This window comes from Orycteropus afer, unplaced genomic scaffold (assembly GCF_000298275.1).
Source record: "Orycteropus afer afer isolate SDZICR_OR568_19922 unplaced genomic scaffold, OryAfe1.0 scaffold00161, whole genome shotgun sequence".
In the NCBI taxonomy this organism is placed as follows: Eukaryota; Metazoa; Chordata; class Mammalia; order Tubulidentata; family Orycteropodidae; genus Orycteropus; species Orycteropus afer.
The window spans coordinates 4,978,870-4,997,739 of NW_006921748.1; positions in this window are offsets into that span (position 1 = coordinate 4,978,870).

The following is an 18,870-nucleotide window of genomic DNA, read 5'->3' on the forward strand; positions in this document are numbered from 1 at the left end:
CATGCTTGGTAGGGTGGAGGGTCGACGAAGGAGGGGGAGGCCTTCAGGGAGATGGATTGATACAGTGGCTGCGATGATGGGCTCGAGTATAGCAGGGACTGTCGGGCTCGCGCGGGATCGGGCAGTGTTTCGTTCTGCTGTGCATGGGGTCGCTATGAGTCAGAAACGACCCGACCGCACTTAACAACAACAACAACAACACATATTGAACACCACATCAGATGATGTTCTAAGTTTTGCTTCACATGTCAAACATAATTTGAAGTCTCATAAAGTGTGTTATATTTACCCCTACTTTTACCCATGGGAGCTCTGGTAGCATAGTGCCTGAGGCACCTGACTGCTAACCAGAAGGCTAGCAGTTCAAACCCACCAGTCACTCCTCGGAAGGAAGGTTGAGCAATCTACTTCCATAGTGATACCACCTCAGAAACCCAAGGAGGGGTCACTAGAAGTCGGGGCCGAGTCGACAGCACATAACAACAACAACAATGACATTTTTACCCATTCCATTATTATTTCTTCTTAAGTTCAAGTCTCCTTCTGAAATTATTTCTTTTCTATTTAGAGAACTCCCTTTAGCCACTCTTTAAGGGTAGACCACAGCAATAGATTCTGCTAGTTTTTCTTTTTCTGAAAATGTCTTTATTTCCTTCTTCATTGCTGAAGGATATTTTCACTAGTTATGGAATTTTTGACAGTTCTTTTCTTTCAGCACTTGAAAAATGTGCCACTTATTTCTGTTTTCTATAGTTTCAGATGGAATCTGTTGTCATTCAAATAGCACACCCCCCTCTATACAAAAAAGTTATCTTTCTCAGGAGTTTTTCTTAGTCTTTAGTTTTCAGAAGTTTAATTATGATGTGTCTTGGTGTGGATTTCTTTATTCTGTTTTAGATTTACTAAGCTTCTTATATTAATAAGTTTATGCTTTTCTTAATATTTAGAAACATTTCAGCTATATTTATTTTAATATATTTTCAGCACCACACTCTTTTTATTCCTTTTGGATATAAATGCTCTAATGACAAAAATGTTTGATTCTTTTATTACTGTTGACTCTTTATTATTGTTGACCCAAGTGACTCTTTTATTTATTTTTCAGTTTTTTTTCCCCTCTCTGATGTTCATATTTAAAAAGAAAAAAAAAAAAAAAAACAAACCTCACTACCATCAAGTCGAATCTGACTCATAGTGACCCCACTGGGTTTCTGAGGCTGTAAACTTTTGCAGAAGTAAATTACGCCATCTTCCTTCTATGAGGAAGCTGGTGGGTTTGAACTGCTGACCTTCTAGTTAACAGCTAAATGCCTTATCCATATTGGGTAATTTATATCGATCTGTCTTCAAGTTCACTTGTTCTTTCCTCAATTGTCTCCTATCTACTTCTGAAAATATCCAGTGAGTTTTCATTTCTATAATCTCCCTTTAATTCTTTTTTTATATCTTCTATGTCATTGCTAACATTTTCTATTTCTTTCAAGAGTGTTCATATTGCTCATTTAGGGATTTTTTTGATGACTTGATTAATATACTTATCAGATAATTGCAACATCTGAATCATCTCAGCGTTGATGTCTGTTGATTGCAGGGCTTCCAACTGGTTCATCCTGGGTTGGCCCCTTGCTGAGAATTTGCATTTCCATCCCAGATATATTGAACCAGAAAACAAATTTTAGTAAGATTCTTATGTATACATACGAATCGCCTGGGGATCTTGTTAAAATATAGATTGTCATTCAGTATATCTGGGGTGGAAATGCAAATTCTCAGCAAGCAGTCAACCTGGAATGAACCAGTTCAAAGCCCTGGTTGATTGTTTTCCTCATTCAAACCATGATTGTCATAGACTGATGAGTGATTTTCCAATTGTATTCTAGAATTTTTGCTATTATTTTATGGGCATCTTAATTCTATTTAATCTTTTTTAGCAGGTAGTCACCCTGGTTAGGTATATTGCATAGGCTCAAGTGGAGAGAGGCTGTTCCATTCCCTGCTGGGCAATGCTAACTTTCCCTTAGGGAGAGTGCTTGTTTGCAGTACCTCATTGCAATGAGGAGAGTGGTAGTTAAGGTTATGTGTCAACTGGGATGGGTCTTGTTTTGAGTGGCTGGACAGCTGGTAGTTGTTCCCTATGGTGAGATTGGTAATCAACTTCATGGTGAAATCTACTGTAACAGCAGAGTAGCTGTCTTAGGGAGGTAGTCTGCTTCCAGTATGTGAGGAGAAGCATTGAGAAAGGTCTCTGAGAGAGCTTTTTAGCACTCTTGGATACTGCATGTAGCTACATCTTCATTCAGCCACCTGCCATGCTCTGCCAATCTTGGGACTTTTTCTGGACTTGAATTAGTGACCTGCCATGTTGCTCGATAATCTTGGGACTGTGCCTTTTTACTTGTTTACCTTGGGTTTGCCAGCCTCAGCAACCAGCAGCTCCCTGAATTAAGAAAAACCTCCAGCTTCAGTGGGCTGGGAGCAAGAGACAGAGCTGAAGCCCAACATTGAGGGGCTTTGACCCAGCTCCTGGAGCTCGCACTTTGAACTCAGACTTCTAGCCTCCTAAACTGTAAGAAAATAAAGTCTTGTTTGTTAATTGTTTGTTTGTTAAGCCATCCATTTGTGGTATTTTCTATTAGAGTAGCACTGTTGTTGTTGTTGTTTGCCGTTGAGTCGGCTCCGACTAGAGGATGTAAACAATGAGGATGGAGAAAATTCAGCTCCAGGTTAGGCCTTGCTGACATTTCCTAGTGAAAATGAAGCATCAATTTGCACCTCATTGTTGCCATCACATGGACATATAAGCTCAATTGAACACCCAGTTCTGCCAATACCATTACTAGAAGGAATCATAATGTCACCATCTTCTTCCACTGGGTGGGAGTTGGTCAATCAAATCCCTGCTTGGCCACATTGAAACTGTGGGGAGTATGTGTTTAAGTGGTTTTTCCATGTTTGTCTGGAGTTGGTAGGTTGTCAAAAAAGGTGTCCCCTCACCCCACCCCTGTTCTATTAGGCTGCTCTTATCCCAGTCATTTGGCTAGGAAGAATAGACTCTTCTTGGAACTTTACTTGTTTGTGCCTGTTGGCAGTTCTGAGTGCAAAGCTTTACCAGCACTGTGTTGAGAATATATGGAAGGCCAACAGAAAGTCTAGGGAACCCATTGCTTTGACAGTCCTTAAGTTTATGCTGCCTTTCCACCTTTCAGGATCTTCCTATGGTTGTTTCTTTGTATTACATCCAGGGTTTTCTCATTGTTATAAAAACTATTTTAATGTCCTTGTCTCCTAATTTTAGCATTTTTGTTAGCTCTGGATCAATTGTAGGAGCCCTGGTGGCACAATGGTTAAAAGCACTAGTTTGCTAAATGAAGGGTGGCAATTTGAATCCACCAGCTTCTTTATGGGAGAAAGATGTGGCGGTCTGCTTTTTATTTAGTTTTTAAAATCCTATAGGGCAGTTCTACTTTGTCCTATTGGGTAGCTATGAGTTAGAATCGATTCTATGGCAGTGGATTTTTTTGTGGGTCTATTTTAATTGGTTACTTTTTCTCTTCATCAGGGGTTGTATTGCCCAGCTTCTATGATTAGATCCTGGTGACTCTGGATGGTCGGGGCCGACTCGACGGCACATAACCACAACAACAACAACATAAACGTTTTTGAACTCAGTTTTATTACACAGTTAAATTACTTGGAAAAAGTTTGATCCTTTTGGTTCTGATGTTTAAGACCAGAGCAGCATTTAATATAGGGCTCATTATTTTCCACTGATGGAACAAGACTGTTCTGGTTACCTAGTGCCTCTCTGACAAGAATATACCACAAATGGGATGGCCTTAAAAAATGAGTTTATTCATACAATTTGGAGGCTTTAAGTCCAAGTTCAAAGTGCCAGGCTCTAGGGGTTGGGTGAAAGCCCCTCAGCCATGGGCTTCAGCTCTGTCTCCAGCTCCCAGCCCACTGAAGCAAGAGACTTTTCTTCACTCAGACAGATGCTGGCTGCTGAGGCTGCCAAGCCCAAGGTTGACAAAGAACAAGGCACAGTCCTGATGTTACCATACTACATGGCAGGCCATTAATTCAAGTCCATTGTAAGTTCCAAGGTCCGCAGAGCATGGCAGGCTGCTAAACAATGACATAGCTACACGCAGAGTTCAAGGTGCCATAAGCTAGAGACCATTCCCCAAGGCTTCTGCTTATATGCGGGAAGCAGACCACATTCCCTCAGGTAGCTACACAGCTGCTCACAGTAGATTCCACCATGGAGTTGATTACCAGTCTCATCATGTGGAATACTACACCCAGCTGCCCAGCCACTCAACCGGGCCCAGCCAAGTTGACACACAAACTGAACTACTACGAAGACCCTTGTAAATATTCCCACATTGCCCAATGAATCCAGTCTCGGAGGTGGGAACAGATACTATACCAAGTCCTACATGACTGTTGGGCATTGTTCCTTTTAATTCTCTCAGATGGTTCTTTCTCTAATCTCAGATAGTTTCCTCACAGGTATTCTACTATACTGAATAGTGAAGGGGATCCCTCTGTAAGTCTTCAGAATTTTCTTTCTGTGAAACTCTATCCTGTGTGGTACTCTTGTCCTATGAATGCTAGCTGCCTTGGTTTCTTCTAGCATCTCAGCTGCATCTCTTCAACTCAGGTAGTTCCACCTGGTCTTAACCTTGCTGTGCTGCAACCTGGACACTCTTTCAGAAAGTGGAGACAATTGTGGAGCTCATCTTATTTGTTTTCCAACTCTCAGATATCAATCTGGTGGTGTAGTGCCTAAGGCATTTGACAGCTAAACAGATGGTTGGCGTTTCAAGCCCACCAGTCCCTCTTCGGAAGGAAGGTTGAACAATCTATGTCCATAGTGATACCACCTTGGAAACCAAAGGTGGGGTTGCTATGAGCTGACATCGACTTGATGGCAGTGAGGTGGGGTCATTGCTTGATGCTCAATTCTTGAAAATTATTATTTTCTATACATTACCTTTTAAAAAAAAAAATGGTTCAAGGGGAGAGTATAAACCTGATTTCTATTATGCTGTCTTGACCAGAAGCAGAAGTTCCATGGGCACTCTCAAAGGGGGAAAAAGAAACATAAAAAATGAAAGAAAAAAAAAAGCAGCTTTGAGTAGAAGTGCAAAGAAATAAAGAAAAGCCTGCTTTTAGGTGAGAGTAGAAGCTCTCATGGTAAGCTTCAGGAAACATTTATTACCAAGCAACCAGAATGTATATTTTCCCACTCCAATAGTGAGAGTATCCTAAAGGATGCAGCTAGAACAACTCTGTCTGCTATTAGCTTTCTTCACAGGCCATAGAAATAAACTCTCAACTTAATTTCCACTAAATCTCCCCTTTCTTCTCCAAGGACACAATTAATTCCTCCTGGAATCTTTCTGAAGCTAAAACTTGTTTTATCCTTGATATGATTGTTTTGTGCATCCCACACTCAAGAATGACTAATTTTACTCCCACTGACACAGAGCCTACTGTAACTGGAAGGATATTAATCAATCAACAAGCTATCATTGTGCAGATGGGACAAGGAAACTGAGGTGCAGAGGGAAGTGACCTATGCAGGTCACAGGACTAAATAGTGAAATAGCCAGGGTAGATGTTAGTTTTCATATGTCATCGAGTCATAAACTGAGGCTCAAAGAGATAAAATGACTTAATGTTACATGAAACAGTAGATCAGGGGTCATTTGGGTATGCTGTTTGTATTGTCATGTTCCTGGTCCTTTCCTGAAAACAAAATTCCTATTTTCTGGTTCTGAGATCATGATTACTTTTGCAGTAGCCCTGGAGTAGCTTATAAGAGGTCAAAGAACTACCTAACTTACAAGATTCTGAGAAAAGTTGATGCCATATTGTGATGCAGAAACCAAGGTGTGGACATCTTCATCCTAGACTTAAAACAGAAATTGTGCACAAAGCTTATATAAGCAAGGAGCAACACCCTTCTCCTTTTGCAGCATTTTGCCATTCTCTTCTTGTCAAGAGGCTTCAATCACCTGTACTATTTAATCATAATTCAGAGGTAGTTACACAGAGAAATTTCCTGTTATCACAGAAGGAATGGGGCTTTTATAGATTTCTGGTGCATTGATAGGCCCTTGGAGCTTCCCTTTTATGTCCAACATCTCTATACCTGGTAGATATTGAAATGCATTGCTGCTTCATAATACATCAACAATGTGGAAAGATAGTGGTAGTGTAAAGATGAAAGCAAATATGTCAAAAGAAAGGAATTGCAGGTTATAATTAGGTGTCTCTGCTGTTTAATAGATTAAAAAAATTGGCAGAAGATGAGAAAAAATAGTGATTAAATTTGCTTTGATTTCAGATCCCTAACATTGGAACAGGGACCCTAGAACTGTCCTAATTCCCATTGTAGCCTCCACACACAATGTTTTACACAGCTTGTTCAGATGTAACCCCATTAAAGCAATTTTTTTTTAAAGAAAATAAAATTTTTGAATAATGAAATGATCTCTAAGTAACAATTTATGGTTCCTTTGGTTCAAGTAATATCACAAAGACTAAAATATTTAAGATAACTTCTTTGAGTTCTTGAAACTAGATTTTATTGGCTGTGTAATTTAATCATTGCCCCCCTATACGCTTGCTTCAGTTTATTCACATATTAGAAGCTCATATCATGTTTGTAGATAATATAGATATCACTGAATGGAGGGTGAGTAGTGCCAAATAAGTAGACTGTTCTAGACAGAACATATTGGCTCTGAGTCTGTGGTATACCAGCTGTGGTGTCTATTCAGAGTGTTCAATGAGATGCAGAGCTCTGATGGCTTCTATATAAAAAAATGGAATGTTTCTGAACTTTAAATATCCATTTAGAGAGGGATGACTCTTTCCTTTCTTAACCATTTCTTTTTAAATTTAATTAGAGAAATGCATCCAACTATATTTAAAAGACAGCTCTGGTAGCATAGTGCCTAAGGCACTTGACTGCTAACCAGAAGGCTGGTGGTTCAAACCCACCAGCCACTCCTCAGAAGGAAGATGGGGCAATCTACTTCCATAGAGATACTGCCTCGGAAACCCAAGGAGGGGTCGCTATGAGTTGGGTCTGACTCGATGGCACATAACAACAACAATATTTAAAAAGTCAAGTAGTTTCAACATCTCTTTCCTCAGATGTAAACACTTCAGACTCTTCTCCTGCTTTAGAGTCCCATTTCCTACATTTTATATTTTCCTCTTATTTGGCTCCACCTTGTTTTGGTGGACCACATCCTCCATCTTGAAAAAATGAAAAAGCAGCCAACATCATGATAATGATAGCACTGACCAAACCTTTCACTGAAGTTCAGGTTGGAGTAGGTACTTGAATATTTTAGAAACCTTGGATCTCTGAAAATATGTTTTTAGAACTTGGCACTTGAAGAATCAATGTTTCTTCACAGCAATTTTGCTAAATTTGAATTAAAAATTTCAGCTTCTGTGTGAAAATGTCAGCTGCTGTAAACAGGCAGATAGATGCAGGTGCATTTTTGGGAACAAGCTTGGATGAGGGAAGTGGAAAGAAGAGTAACTCATCCCTAATATTAAGCCTAAAGGAAGGCTCAATTAAGGGCTGGTAAAATGTGTGTAAAATAAGGAGAGTGCTCATTGGTGTGTAGATATGTATATATGACATCTATTTTGACTTTCTAGAACACTTCTCTGCTTGATTAATGCTTTTATATAATATAATGTTTTGGATGCAAGCATATTTTAGAACAGATATATGCATACCCATGTTCATCACAGCACTATTTACAGTGGCAAAAAGATGGAAACAACCTAGGTGCTCATCAACAGAAGAATGTATAACCAAACTATGGTACATACACACAATGGAATACTATGCAACACTAAAGAATCATGTAGAATCTGCAAAACACCATATAATGTGGATGAACTTGGAGGACATTAGACTGAGTGAAATAAGTCAATCACAGAAGGACAAATATTGTATTTGTTATTGTAAAAAGTCAAAGAAAGATTTATATGTGAAAGGAAACTTTCTTTGTTGGTTATCAGGAGTGTGAGGGGAGGGGAAGGAACTTTGCAAAAATAAATAAATAAGAATATTCTAGAAAGGTGATTTGAGTAGGGAAGTTGTTAGTGAGCCATGCAAATCAATTTTTGATAATAATTTAAAATTCATGTGGCCAAATGAGATAGACTATCTGATAAAATAATATTTTGAAAATACTAAGTACAAGGTAATATTCTGGAATTTCTACATCTAAATTAATATTGGCCGAATGGTTTTTTTAAAAAAAACATTATATTTAAAAACAGGAGCTCTGGTAGCGTAAGGCCTAACCCACTGCTAACCAGAAGGGTGGCAGTTCAAACCTACCAGCCACTCCTCGGAAGCAAGGTCGGGCAATCTACTTCCTTAGTGATAATTGCCTTGGGAACGCAAGGAGGAGTCACTATGAGTCAGGTCCAACTTGATGGCAAAACAACAACAACATTTAAAAACAAAGAAAAATGATGAAACAAATGACAGGTGAATAAGAACCTTAAGTCAGAAACCTCCCTTTGGCCAGCTTGATGACCGTCCACCTCACTGACTGTCTTTATACACACAGGAGCAAGTGCTGCTTTTTCAGACAGAAAGAATGAGCTCTTGCCACAGAGCCCAGCCCAGACAACAGCACAGCTGTTATTAAGCTGTAGCCCTAGAGCTTCCCAGTTTTATTTTATTGTTTCTGGAATGCGGGTGCTGTGCAGTTCGTAGGCAACTTTCTTTCCAAGCAATTACATCCCCCATATTCCCATCTCAGAAGCCACAAAAAGGAAGTAAATAAGAAGGGGGAGGCTGAGGCATGGTGGGGGCTTCCCAGTTATTTATTACTTTAATAAATCTGGCCTCCTCCCAGCCAGCCTCAGACTCCTATTTCTGTCAAGCTCCCGAGGACAAAGGATCGCTTAATTGTCGGGTTTGTGGGCCGAGGAGGGAGCCAAGCACAGTTTATTGTCCAGGAAATGCTGTTAAGTAAGACGAGATGATAGTGCCCTGGCCAGTAAGTCATTAAATAGAAATTAAAAGCAGAAAACATCCAAGTGTCTTTTCTCTAACTTGTATTAATCTCTTAATGGTGGAGCTAATCCCGGGTTGGAGCTGAAGGTACAGTAAATGCCTCAAGAGATTTAGTCAGAAGTAGGGGAGTGGAAGGGACTTTAGAATCATGGCCTGTGTCCGCATGGCCCCTTGAGGGTGACACCCCTAACCTGCTCAATTCCAACAGCATCTGTTGTGTCTGGGAAGGAAAGCTACTAAGCACTTCACATGTTCTCATCTGTCATCTTACCCAACTTTATTACATTTTTGTAATATTCAAGGTACATTACTATCACTATGTGAGAAGATGACCTGCAGTCAGATTTGGCACATGCTCAAATTACACTGGTAGGTGAAAGCCCACCCTGTCCTGGCACACTGATCTCAACTGCTACCTTGGAAACAGAAACCTCTCGCTCAGGGAATCAGTCTCAGACTCCAGCTTGAGTTCCTTCAAGTAGCTTGATATTCTCTGATGGACTGGAGTATACTTTTTGTCCTGTGGATTTAAGGAATAGAGTAACTGAAGAGCTTTGACTAACGATTGACCAACTGATGACTACTGTTTTGGTTACTTCTTGCCATTCTAACAGAAAAACCACAGGTGGAATGGCTTGAACAAAAAGGGATTTATTCTCTTACAGTTTTGCAGGCTAGAAATCCGAGTTCAAAGTGCCAGCCTCTAGGGGCTAGGTGAAAGCCCCTCAACCTTGGGCTTCAGCTCTGCCTCTTGCTCCTGGTCTACTTGAGCTAAAGGTGTCTTTTCATTCAGGCAGCTGCTGGCTGCTGAGGCTAACAAGCCCAAGGTTGACAAATAAAATGGCACAGTCCCAATATTACTAGGCAACATGGCAGACTACCAGTTCAAGTCTAGAGACAGTCTCAAGATCAGAAGGAAACATGGCAGGCTGCTAAATGAAGACTCAACTGCATGCAGGGTTCAAGTGTGCCAAAAGCTGCAGACCTTTCATAAGGCTTCTCCTTGTACACTGAAAGCCAACCACATCCCTAAGGCAGCTACTCAGCTGTTCCAATAGATTCCACCATGGAATTGATAACCAACCTCATCATGGACAATAACTCCAGCCAGGTGCCCAGCCACTCAAACCCAACCCAGCCTAGTTGACACATAACCTTAACTACCACAACTACTTCTAGTAGCATGACATAAGAAATTCCCCGAACAAGTGAAAAATATTGTTGTTATGGGTCATCAAGTCCATTTCAATTCATCACACCCCATGTGGCAGAGTAGAATTGCCACATTGGGTTTCTAGGCCATACTCTTTATGAGAACAGATCATCAAGTTTTTCTGCCATGAAGCCGCTGGGTAGATTTGAACCACCGACTTTTTGCTGAGCAGCCAAGTGCTTGACTGTTGCACCACCATCACTCCTTAAGTGAATAATAAACCAAAAAGAAGGGCATGGAAATTTCAATTTGCCTTTACTTCCATAGAACGACTCTATTTTTGCCTGTATCTCCCCACTCTTTTAACTTCATTTCTTTTTAAATCTCTTCTGTATATTGCTCCTTTTTGTCCCTTGTTGTAAACAATTTGTGATTGTTTTAGATTCCCCATGTTTACTACTTCCTTTCCCTATTCCTCCTACCCTTTGTTTTCATCTATTTCCTGTATGATAACCTTACATTTCTCCTTTCCAATCTCTTTTGTTTATCTGCCCTTTCCTCCATCCCAACTTGCATAATACGAAATTGAAAAGTAACATATATGTTCAGTAAATACTGATTGTACTGAATATGGTTAGATCTTAATTAAAAATAGCAAGTATAGTGCATTTTATATTTCTCTGAAGGAAACACCACCAAATAAACCAAATACCTTTTTGTACCTACCAGCCGCTCCTCGGAAGGAAGATGGGGCAATCTACTTCCGTAGTGATACTGACTTGGAAACCCAAGGAGTGGTCATTATGAGTTGGGTCCGACTCGATGGCACATAACAACAACAACAACAACAACAACATGTAATTGTAGGTTTATATTTTTTAGTGCCTAAGGCACTGGATTGCTAACCAGAAGGCTGGCAGTTCAAACCCACCAGCCACTCCTCGGAAGGAAGATGGGGCAATCTACTTTCATAGTGATACTGCCTTGGAAACCCAAGGAGGGGTCGCTATGAGTTGGATCTGACTCAATGGCACATAACAACAACAACAGCAATGAGGTTAGTAATTCTCAAAGGTGAAATGATTTCCTACTGTTATTAGTCTGTTTGTAACCTACCCACAAGGATTTTTAGCAAATGGAAAAAAAAAATTGTCAGCATATTTCTAAGCCTATAAAAATTATCTACTCAATTCTACTTTTCTCAGATTGGAACAGAATCCTGTTTCCTCTTATTCAGTCCATAGCTGAGAGTGTTATTTTTCTCCTAATAATACACTTGAGTGGAGAGTTGAATAATGACCTTGTCAAACCAACTCTTCCTTCAGTTTTAATGATGTTTGTTTTCACGGTTGCTCTCTGCTTATATCCTGGCTTTGTTAAGGAAAACTACCCAACACTTGGAAATAAGGCAGAAAAATAACTGCATACCTTTTCAATGTCATACTAGAGCATTTTGTAACAAATCTACCCCAGGGACATCTCATACTCTGGGGGAAGGTGATTTTGTTTGGCTTATTATTATTTGATTAGGACTCAACAATGTAAAGTTAGGTGTTAAATTGTGGAAGATCAATGTCTTACACATGACTTTTTTTTTTTTTTTTAGGGAGAAAAGGTAATTTCAAAAGCTCTAGTCTTATTGCCCTAGGGCATCAACTAGTTTTCTATTTAACTTCACAATTTTATTCCAACATTTCTTTTTGTCCACTGAAACACATCGCTTTCTCCACTCCTCCTTCAAATTAGCCTTGCCAACTTGCTGGTTCCTTTATTAAATAATTAAATAAATCACTGACCCATCTCTCTATATACTAGTATGGGAGTTAAACTTATAAAATGTTCTATGACAACTTCAAGTTCAGCGCAAATGATATCGTCTCACACAGGGGCCTTCCTTTATTCTGCCACATTCTGTTTTGCCTTTCACTGAGCTTTTGCAATTTAAGTGAATTAATCTCTCTCTCTCTATTTTTTTAAAGTATACTAGAGACAGAACCTATATTGTTTATTTCGTCTATGCCCAGTTCTTATCTGTCAATGAAAACAGAGACAATCCTCTTAAATGCATATTGGATTGAATAGAATTGGACTGAATCTGTCTCAATTGTCTTCAGCCTTAGGCAGCTAACAATAGCTGCATGGAAAGAAAGCTTTAACTCTCACAGAGTATTAGTTAATGGAGGTCTACATCACAGTCTCTTGGGGATATTTACCCTGGCTCCTGTTTGTTGTTGTAGCTGCCCATCTTTGGCCTAATTTTGGAGAGTTTTCAGGAATCTCTGGGTAAGCAGCAGAGCATATTTGAGACATTTTGTTTAATGTCAGGGAAATGTCACCTGGATTCCACCTTACACTGTTGGGCTAAAACTAACTGCCTTCCTCACCTATGAGTTTTATCCACACTGGGTTTGTCACTGCCTATAACATTTATGCCCTTCCTTCTTTTTGTTTTCATATGTTGAAATTAATGTGTCATTGTGAAGATTCTAAACAGATGGGGAAAGGTCAAGGTTTCTTTGTTGCTAAGTGTGTTTTCATGGCTACGGCAATATGTGTGCCTTACCAGAAAGCATAATTTGTTTGGCTACTGCTGCCTCATTAGAAGAGGGAGGAGACTGTTTTTGATGTTTCTGGGTGTTTTTTTTTTTTTTTTTTTTCCTTTTTTTCCCTATTTTCCTTTTCAACTTGGTCTGAGAATCACAGTGATAGGTTGGAACACAAATAAACTTGTTGGCAGTACGTGGAGAATATTCACAACAACTTCACAATTTCACATAAAATGAAACAGTTTAATTGGGATAGCTGAGCCCAGATTACTTAAACTCTGAGGAAAATAAAGCCATGTTCAAACAACTTTATATCTGGGTTCTACTTGTTATTCAACTCATACCGACCCCTCCTTGGGTTTCTGAGGTGGTATCTCTGCGGAAGATTGCCCAGTTTTCCTTCCAAGGAGTGGCTAGCGGGTTTGAATCCCCAGCCTTCTGGTTAGCAGTCACATGCTTAGGCAGTACGCCACACCGGCCAGCAGTCCTTCAGGTATTTAGCACTTTGTAAAGTACCCGCCCCTTCTGTTGTTTTACTTTCTGCTACTTTGGTGCCAATGGCCAGAGAAGCCCCACTTCATCCTGGGTTTCCTAGGTAATGTGGTTTTCCACACCTGTTTGCTTTTGTCCTGTTTTACGTGGTGTCTTATCTACCTAGTGATGCTGTAACACAAATACCACCTGTGGGTCACTTTAAGGAAAAGAATTTTCTTACAATTCAGGAGGCTAAATATCCAAATCAGGGTGGATGCTTGCTTATCAGTAGCCCCAGGTGTTCCTTGGTTCCTTGGGTTGTAGATGACCTTCACATGGCATCTATCTTCCCCTGTGTCAGTCTTTGTCTTTTCTGGTCTTTCTATAACTCAGAAGTCATTAGGTTTAGGATCCACCCTACACTTATATGACCTTGTTAACATAACAAGAGGACAACACTACTTCCAAACAGGATCATATCCACAGATACAAGGTCCAGCAATTCAACGTGTGTTGTGGGGCACACAATTCAGTCTGTAACAGGCAGTTTTTCTCTAAAGCATTCTTGTGACTATAGCAGAGGGCATATGTAGAGTAATCCCTTGGACCAGGCAGTCTGAAGACTAAGAGAATTAATCAGGTTTAGAATTGACTCTTAAGGATTTAGCACAAAATAGTTTTTGAGCAGAAGGGATGCTGGAAGTTAGAGCCATGGTGGGCTGCTCTTGTGAATCAGGTTGTCTATCCTGATTCACTGCAGAACCCTACTCAAAAGCTGAGACTATACAGCCAGGGCCTGCTCTCAGGGAGAGGAGTTGTCAAGGCAGACTTTGAGGGGCCACATCCAATGGGCCTGTGGTTCAAATCAATGTTTCAACCCCAGTGAGCACCAAGTGTGGGTTCAAGCCCCACGGAAAGCATTCCAGATTTAATCATAGCAAGGATCATTCTAGACTCCACCTAGCCAGGGGTCAATGCTTGCCTTGATAAGGTGTCATTTTAGACCTATCCCAGACCTGGGATTTATTTCTCTCTGCATTTCAGCATCTAGCACCAGGTGTGTTTCATAGAAGTTTCAGGAAACATTTGTCAATGAATGTGGGATCTGAAGAGGGCTGGGACTGAGGGATGACAGATTTGTGCCTCCCACTTTGAGAGACCGGAAGAGCCAAGAAGTGAGAGATCTTACCACCTCTGTCATGAGCATGCCCTCACTCTGTATCTTGGTCTCTCTGGATAATGATGAATGGGTTCTAGGGTCAAAGTCTATTGTGACAAGAAGAGCACTGGAGTCACAAGAACTTGGCTGTTCTCTTTTATTTACTACTAATAATAGATTAAGGAGCTCTGATGGCATAGTAGTTAAAGAACGTGGCTGATAGCCAAAAGGTGGTTGGTTCAAACCCACCAGTTACTCTGCGGCAGAAAGATGAGGCAGTCTGTTTCTGTGAAGATTTACAGTCTTGAAAACCCTTCGGGGCAATTCTGCTCTGTCCTATAAGGTTGCTGAGTCAGAATCAACTTGATGGCAGTGGATTATTTTTTGTTTGTTTGTTTAATAATAGATTAGGTCAGTCTTTTCTATTCTTTGGTCCTCAGTCTCTTTATTGACTCAAGGCTGAATTAAATGTGCCAGTGCTTAATGACTCTGATGATGGACTCTCTAATATATGCTGAAGCATAAATAGCAGAGAATTGCTTGGTGTTAGAATTGAAAACGAAATAAGTCCAACTTAGTTAAGATCTTCATTTGACACAACAAAAGAATTCTACCTCCATCTGATAGATGAGAAAAATATGACTGTTCTTACATTTCTCCTACCATTCTGTTAGTCTGGATCATTACCAGCTCAGGCCTGATTTATTTTTGTAGCCGGATAACTAGTCTTCTCTACCTTGGTACATTGAGTACCAAGTACTGCTGCCAAAGTTATTCTTTCTAAAACTTTGCTTTGTCTACTCAGAAGATTTTATTTTGCATTCTACTGTCCAAAGGATAAAGAATAAACTCATTAGCTCTCTATTGGAAACCACACACAAGCCATCGTTACTTTCCAACACTCACTGACATAAAACAGATAGGTTGGGCTGTTTCACTCCTTGTACATTGCACACTTTCACATGTCCCTATGCACTCATACAATTTGTGGTCTGAGATGTGATCCACCCTTCTGTGTCCCCTGGCTAACTTACTACTCACTGATGAGTTTGACTTACCAGCAGCATCCTGGGCATATATCTTTCATGGGATATTCACATTACATTGAGCTTGCCAATTTAGAGAGACAGAACCCATGTCACAAGGAGCTCTGGCAGTGTAGTGGTTAATGCAACTAACCAAAAGGTCGATGATTCAATCCAACCAGCCACTCCATGGAAGAAAGATGGGCAGTCTGCTTCCATAAAGATTTATAGCCTTGGAAACCCCATGGGGGTTGCTTTGGGATTGACTCAATGGCACTGTTTTTTTTTTTTTTAACCTATGTCACATTCATCTTGGTTTTTCTGAGCATATATATTTGACTGAAATGAAATGACCACAGATTTCTGCTAGTGCTATTTTTCCTTTGGGAATCTTCTTTTCTCTTCATTCTCCCCTTTAGCCATTCTCTCCTCTAGCCAGGCCTCCCATAACCCTGCTCTGTCCTGTCCCTGGTGAGCTCCTTTTCTCCTCTTTTGTGAAAGCTCATCTCACTTGCTCTTCTCACTTAACTTAACTGCAAGCAGTGGGAAGCAACCAGTCTACTCACAATTGAGTTCCTAGGCTCTAGCCAAGGCTCTTCTTAAAACATGGCTGTGGAATGAATATATATACATACATATATATAAAATTTCTAAGACACTTTAAACTTTATTAAATTATTTTACTTAAACTACCCGTTTTGATATACAAGCAGATTATGTAGGTAGGACAGCTATTATTAAGCTGTTTGTTTTTTTTTTTTAATAAAAAATAAAAATAGGGTGAAGAAATGAAATGGAACCTGGCCAAGGTGAGAGCTAGAAAGCAGAGCATTTGGGTTTCAAATCAGTATTTTTTACTGAGACTAAAAATTTCCCACTATTCTATGATGGGATCTATTCCTCATGGACTCTAGAAACCCTGCCCATCCACTTTGGATTGTCTCAAACTTTCAATATGAGTAGTTTCATGTTAACCCAAGTATCTTCTGATCTGCTTCTCTGAATTGGCCGGGCCACTTGTATGAGGGCAGGGAGATGCTATTTGTTGAATTTTTAAGTACTAGGAATTTCATATTTGTAATTCAATTCTTACAAAAACTTTAGGTTGTACCTATTTGTTCTTTTATTAATTTCTGTTACATGTTTTATAGTTCCTGTGTTGGGAAAAGGATCTTCGCTATCATTTTAGCAACCTGCATCTAAGAAATATTGGACTCAAATCCCAATCCCCTGACTCTGATCATGATGATGTTTCTATCAGACCTCACCATCTAAAGCAGGAAGGGAGACTTTTATGGCCTCTTGAACATGACCAGGCCACATTCTTGATAAAACACATTTGAAAATTTATTTCATTCTTCATCTTTTAGAAATTCTCTTCTTCTTTTGGAAAACTCACAAGAAAGTGGGCAAACAGAAATGGAGCAACATCTTTGGTCCAATTGGCTTTTATAAAACCAGAAAAGCATGACTTCTTTGTCAGTACTGCAATTCTTTGTCCCCTCTGTGCATACAGCTCTATTTCAAAAGTTTCCTTTGTAGGAAAAAGTGCTTTTGGTGCAAACACTGTGTTCTTAGACAACACCCAGCTCTTCCAGGGGAGAAATGACAAGGGAGTAAAGGCATTTTCCTGGAAATACCTAGTCTGTATGTTGGTCTTGAGTGGATTTTTTTTTTTTTTTTTTTCCCACAGGCAGCAGTTTGTCCTGTGAAGTTGAGGCATTGGGGGAAAGTGAATTTTGTCTACCAACAAAAACAGACCATAAAGTTTGAAATAAAAAAGGGAAAGATGTTTCAAATCTATCTGACATCAGAGAACTAATGGAGGGCAGAAAGGATGAGCTACAAGTAACGTTGTGTGTGGTGGCCAAAAGTTGTTCTAAACGTGGGTCTTCTCTGGATACAGAAGATAAATTTGTCCATATCAAAAGGACGATGAAGGGATCTAACTTTAGAGCATAGATTTTGTAGTTGGTTTCTTGCTTGGAAAAGCTTGAGAGGTAAGAAAAATCCGGGAGTAATGGAATGATTGAATTAGAAAGTAGCCCTTAGAGTTACATTTTTCAAACCCTGGTTATAACCATTTAGTCCATAATGAAATCAATTTAATAGTCTAAGAATAAAACAACCAAATCAAACCCCAATGATGCCAAGTAAATTGTGACTTGTAGCAACCCTAAGAATACAGTAGAAGGGCACCATAGTTATTCCAAGGATATAACTCTTTATAGAAGCAGACTGCTACAACTTTCTCCCACGGAGCAGCTGCTGGGTTTGAACTGTCAGTCTTTCAGTTAGCAGCCAAGTACTGTAACCACTGCCACCAGGGCTCCTCTAGCCTAGAATAGCATTAAAAATAAAATAGAACAGAATTAAAATATCAAAGTTCATTGCATATGAAAACTCTTTATGAAAATTTTGTTTCACTTACACACAGAATACACACACACAGAGTTGTTCAACTTAAAGTTTATTTCTTACAGCAAGCAGATCCTGTCAAAATGTTTAAAAACCTCTTCTCTAGATCAAAAGTCCCATGAGGAAAGGGAAGGGCCTATTTTCTTTACCATTAATGGTTCTATAGCTAACAGAGTTCAGGGTAAACCTGGCATTCAATAAATATTTGATAACTAATGGTGATGCAATGGTTAAGTGCTGGACTGCTAACTGAAAGATCAGTGGTTCAAACTCACCAGCTGCTCAGTGAGAGAAAGGTTTGGCAGTCTGCTTCCATAAAGATTATAGCCTTGGAAACTTTATGGGACAGTTATACTCTGTTCTGTACTGTCTCTAGGAGTCAGAATTGACTCAACAGCAGTGGGTTTTTGTTTTTGGACTGACTGATCTAGTCCATCCCTTAAATCTTAGTCATAACACTGCAACCCAGAGAGGCAATATGTCTTGTGCAAAGTCACAAAATTGGTTAGTGGTAGGATCAGGTATTGGCCCTGAGTTATATTTCACAATGCCTTCTATTCCATCCTTCATTTTAAAAAAACAAAACAAAACAAAAAACTTGGTATAATTTCAACTTAAACAATTGTCCCTTGGGTGTATATGGCCTTGTCCCTTATAACTTGAATTCATCTTTCTGGGGATTGGTCTTTTTTTTTTTTTTGTGCTTTAGGTGCAAGTTTACAGAGCAGAGTTTGTTTTACATTCAACTTTACATTTCGTTTCACTCCCCATTTACCATCCCCAACCCTAACCTAGTCTTCTCCCCTTCCTGCCCAATAACCAACCCCCCCTGCCCCTCATAGTTATGCACCCCTGTGTGTCCTCCATTTCCTCTGTGTGAATATTGCCCCTCTGGTGCCCTGTGGTCATTTGCTCCGAGGGATGCATTTCCATAGAGTATGTGGGTGTGTCACCCTGGGTTGAGTGGGCTGTGTGCACATCTTGTTTACTATTGGGCTGAGCTATCCCCTGGAAGTGAACTTTAT